Source organism: Marmota marmota, unplaced genomic scaffold (assembly GCF_001458135.2).
Source record: "Marmota marmota marmota unplaced genomic scaffold, marMar, whole genome shotgun sequence".
In the NCBI taxonomy this organism is placed as follows: Eukaryota; Metazoa; Chordata; class Mammalia; order Rodentia; family Sciuridae; genus Marmota; species Marmota marmota.
The window spans coordinates 5,126,003-5,131,679 of NW_025999913.1; positions in this window are offsets into that span (position 1 = coordinate 5,126,003).

Sequence of the window (5,677 nt, forward strand, 5' to 3'; positions counted from 1 at the left end):
ATATATATATTTAAGAATGACAAGAAAAAAGAGCTTGTAAATATTCAGGAAAACAATGTGTTTTCCTGAATATTTTTGATGCTCAGTTGGCTGAATCCTCAAAAGTGGAAATTATGGATATGGAGGGATATGGAGGGTATATGCAAAAATAAACTTGAAAGAAAAACACAAAACTAGTATTATAGGGGTGTATGTGTGTATGTATGTGTGTAGGCGTAAGACTCTTTAAAAGGGACAGGCATGGGGAAGGTGCCTTTCCACTGAACACAGAATTGTATGTCACACGAATCCCTTGAGCATGTCATGCACATGCAGATTCTGACCCCAGCACATCTGGAGCAGGGCCTGAGATTCTGCACTTATCTGTCAAGTTCCAGGTGATGGCCAGGCTCCGGATCTCTGAACCACACCTGAATAGAAAGACTACACCATTCAGGAAGTTGGCGGATGCCCTGGGTATTACGCAATAGCAAGGGATGACTGTCCCTTTCAGTGACATGATAACGGTTATACAGAGCCCTGAGGGGTGTTCAAGGAAGATGAAAAGAAAGGAGGTTTGGGATCTCTTGAAAATGCTTCAGTAACAACAAGTGGAACAAATAGCAACATTATAAACAAGTCCAGCAAAATATTGGTAATTACTGAATCTGTGTTCTGGGTATATTTGGGTTCATTCTATTATTTTGTTTCATTTTTGTTTTAAAACATTTTATAGTAAAATTTTCCAAGTTGTTTGTGACATTTGCTTCTAACTCACAAAAAGAGGCTTCCTTGGGGTTCTCAATGATTGCCATTCACAGCTCCAGCTTAGGATTCTGATCTTCATCTTGACTTTCCAGCAGTTTTTGACACGTTGGACACTTCCACTGTCTTGAAAGACACTTTGCTTGTTTTGAGGTCACTACTTCTCTACATGGTCCTCTGTCACCTGATCCTTCTCAGCTCTGCGGCTGCTCATCCTGTAACTGAACTTCAAATATTGGGGACTTGGGCTCCACACGTGGCCCAGTTTTCCTCCCACCCTGCCCCTTTCTCAGTGTCACACTGAGCTCAATGACCCCTAACCTCTAATGGCTTCTAGGTGTGTCTTCAGCGCAGACTTCTTGAGCGAATTCTAGACTCACATACCCAGCTTTCTCATCAACATCCCCACCCACAGACTCTTAAAGCCTTACATGTCCAAAATGGTGCTGGCGATATTTCTACTGAGCCTAATCTTTCAGCATCTCTAATTTTTTAATGCACACCATCTTTTTTTTTTCTGTTGCTAGAAACACAATACCACAGACTGGGTAAATTATTTTGGTTCACAGTTCTGGTCTAAGCCTGGGCGCCAGATCTGGTGGTGGTTTTCTTGCTGGTAGAATCTCAAGGTGGTGAAGGGCGTCACATGGCAAGAGGTGAGGAGCTTGTGTGTGTGTCTTCTGGTATCTCTCTCCCTCTTCTTATAGAGCCACCAAGGTTCAATTGTGGGGGTTCCACCTTAGTGATCTTTTAAAATTCTAATTACCCCCAAAGGCCCCTTCCCTAAGCATCAAGGTCACTTTAAGTTTCCTCCCTCTTAATTTCTCACAATGGGGATTAAATTTCAACATGAGTTTTGGAAGGGACAGTCCATGGCAGCCATCCACTCACCTGCTCATTCCAGGTTCAAGGTCTCCTTCCCTGAATTCTTTTTCATCTCTACCCCCAGCCACCAAGTTTATCCATTTTACTTGCAGAATACTTTTCAAACCCCCAAACCTGTCCACTTTTGTCAACCTCCACTGCCATGACTATCTTTCATTTTGACTAATAAGAAAGCCCTGATGAATCGCCATGGATTTCATGGACACTGTCCCCCGCAACCTCCACTTGGTAACTAGAATGATCTTGTAGAAATATGTAAAGATTAAATACCCCTTTCCTTTAAACTTCCCTCTTTTATCCAATGTCCAAAGTCCTTGCTATGGCCCAGAAGATTCCATGTGACCTACCTGCATCATCTAATACCATTATATCTCTTTGTATATACCCTTGTCCCTACTTATTTACCAGTGGCTATCCTAAATCCTACTCCTGTGAGTTTCAGTTTCAATGACTTTAAGTTCAGTTAGGGAAATGCAAATCAAAACTACACTGAGATTTCATCTCACACCAGTCAGAATGGCAGCCATCAAGAATACAAATAATAAGAAATTCTGGAGAGGATGTGGAGAAAAAAGAATACTTTTACACTGTTGGTGGGACTGCAAATTAGTTCAGCCACTATGGAAATCATTATGGAAGTTCCTCAAAAGGCTAGGAATGGAACCACCAAATGACTCCTTGGATTTATACTGCAGAATCAAAGTCATCACACTACAGTGACACATGCACACCCATGTTTATAGCAGCACAACTCACAATAGCCAAACTGTGGAACCAGCCTAGATGAATAGATTTTTAAAATGTGGGATGTGTGTGTGTGTGTGTGTGTGTGTATACACATATATATATATACACACACAATGGAGTTTTATTCAACCACAAAGAAAAATGGAATTATGGCATTTTCAGGAAAATAGATGGAACTAGAGATCATTATGTTAAGCTAAATAAGTCAAAGTCAGAAGGTTAACAGTTGTATGTTTTCTTTCATATGGAGAAGTAGAGAGAAAAAAGGAAAAGAAAGGTGGGGGCAGATCTCAGGAAAATCAAAGGGAAGTCAGTAGAAGAAAGGGACCAAGGAGTGGGATAGGGGAGGAGGGAGGAAGTGCTGGGGAGTGATATTGGCAAAATTATATTGTTACATTGTATATTGTATGCATGTATAAATATGTAACAACAGATACCATCAGTGTGTACAACAATAACGCACCAATAAAAAAACATGTAGGGAAAAAAGTAAAAAAAAAATTACCTTTAGGATTGTGTATAATTGTATATGAAATATAAATGAATTTCATGTTTAGACTTGGGCCCCATCCCTAAGATATCTCATTAGGTATTTTGTAAATATTTTTTTAAAAAATCCCAAATCTAAAAACTTCTGGTCCCCAACATTTTGGATAAGAGGTACACCATCTGTAAATGAAATAAACCATGAAAGCATTCTGTGAACTACTAAAAAAAAAAAAAAAAAGTTTAAATGAGTTTCAGTCTTATCAGACCTACAAGGAAATGCATCTCCATTTTGCATTTTCATTGTCTTCTGTAGGTTTCCTTCATAATATTAAACACAAATGCAATTTAATCATTATTTATAAAATTATGAGTTTATTGTCAATCTCCTTCATTAGACTGAAGGCTCCAGGGGCTTCATTAGACTGAAGGCTTCAGGCCCTTTTCCTGAATATAGTATATAGTATCCATCCCATGGATAATCTGTCCCATAAAGACAGAGACTATAACTGTCAGAACATGGCATTTAGTAGGTGCTTAATAAATTGTTAAAACTATTTTTGAACATTGATATTTAAATTAAATATTGGAAACTGAAGGTGAATTCCAACATTGGGAACATGATATTGCCTTCTAGAAAAGCAAACAGCAATAGTGAGCTGCTAGGTATTTGTTTTGATAATTTGCTCCAACGAATGCACCATCTCCCAGGACCTATTTCCTTTCCCATAGAGTTCATATTCATGTAGCCTCCATTTCTGATGTGTCCCATTGGAAGTGAGCTGGAGGGATTTGGAAAGTTTTAAAGTTTTTTGTTTTCCTGAGTAAAGGCCATGCATTCGAAGCCAGATGTCAGTTCTTCTATGTAACAGAAAGTTTGGGAGCCCTTTAATAATAAGTAACCTTCCTCCCACTAAACCTGGCCCATTGAAGAACATAGTTAGTTATTCCTCACAGGTCCACAGTTAGGGCATCTCTATCTTAGCAGAGTGGGGACTGAATCATTGTGTTTTTAAGTGACCAGCACACAGGCTCCTGTCTAGTTTCCTGCATCACTGTCAGGTTGACCAGATGTCAGGTTTCCAATACTAGTTTGTCAAACCCAAAGCAAGAGGAAAGTTTACTCACTTAAGTTCCAAGATGGTAAAAACATGGGTGGAAGTATACTTTTGGTTAGGTGGATGAATATGGATTGCTGAAAGAGGAAGTTGTCACTCCTTAAACATGGCCGCCGCTGCTCTGGCCTGAAGTCATAGCTCCACTGGCATGGGGGGGTGGGTCAGCTGTCCCAGCTGTGGGGGTTTGCCTGCTTTTGCTTTGGCCACCTTGCCACCTGCAGACTTCTGCCACATCTGAAACAGGTTGCCTTCAGGGATTCCCACGCACATTGCAGAACTCTCTGGTCCAGTGGCCAAGAGTTCAATCAATACTGTTTTACTCAGCGTTTTTACTGCTGCAACCAAGAGATCGGACAAGAACAGTTAGAGGAAAAAAAGTGATTCTGGGGCTCACGGTTTCAGAGGTCTTAGTCCATAGACAGCCAATTCCATTCTTTGGGGCCCAAGGTCAGGCAGAACATCATGGGAGGGAAGTGGCTCAGGACAGTACAACATGAAAGCAGAGAGAGAGCTCCACTCTCCAGGGATAAAACATATACTCCAAAGGTACTGCCCAGGGACTCACCTCCTCCAGCCACCCCCTGCCTGCCTACAGTTACCACTCAGGTAATCCCTATCAGGGGATTAATTCACTAATGGGGCTAAGGCTTTCCTAACCCAATCACTTCACCCCTAAACCTCTCACATTGTCTCACAAGTGATCATATACAATTGGGTACTTGGGATTCCTGTGTCCTACAAGAAAGTCATGCCCTAGAGAGAAAGAAACTCCCAAGATCTCTTGGCTAGTGGGCCCTTAAAATGTATTTTTTCTTTCCTGGTTCCATTTGCAGATGGTGAATAGTGGGTTTGTTAACGAAACATATTGCTTTCTGTGAAGCTGAGAGTAACATATGCAACCTAGTTCTCCAAGATACTACAAGCTGGATTCTTGGCCCTGGGTCCTTACCATAGACATCAATCATGCCAGGTACTCTATTAAAACTACTAGGTCAGAATAGTAACAGAAACATCGCTCAGCTGCTTTCTGTGGGACCTGGGAAGTTCTACCCAGGTGAATGAATTCCCAGTGCACTCAGGCCATGTGCCTGAATTATACACAAACTCCAGCTGGGCTTGCCAGCCCACTCGCAGACGAAGCTGGGGGGAGAAGAACATAGCTCTTGTTCCTGTTACCTAGGCACGAGTTACGGCTGGTTTGGATATAAACACCTGGTTTCTTCCAAATTAGTTTACATCCTTACATGCATTCCACCTTTGTTTTTTAACTGTTAAATACTCATGATCTGACCCATCACTGTGTCTGGTTTCTTCCTGTGCCCTTCCTGACCCCCACAGCAGGATTTCTGCATCTCTAATTTGAAATTGGTCTGAAGGCTTTAAGCCAAAAAAAAAAAAATCTGAATAAACTCTCTTGCTTCAGTTGCTTCTGGTTACTTGCTTTTGGGTGAGTTTTAAAAGCATAAATTCTGGAGGTCACACGATAAGCAGTGTATTATGAGTCACCCAGCAGTTCTGCTGTTCACGACACCTCCGACATGGGGGTCCTGATGGTAACAGTTGCTTAGGTTACTTTTCAGGGACTTGAGGTGGTTTTAGTTGAAACCACTGACTCTTCACCTGAGACCTGTGCAAGTCCACTAGGTGACCTTTTACCTCTGAGGACCCCAAACTCTACTTCTGGTCATCTAATGCTG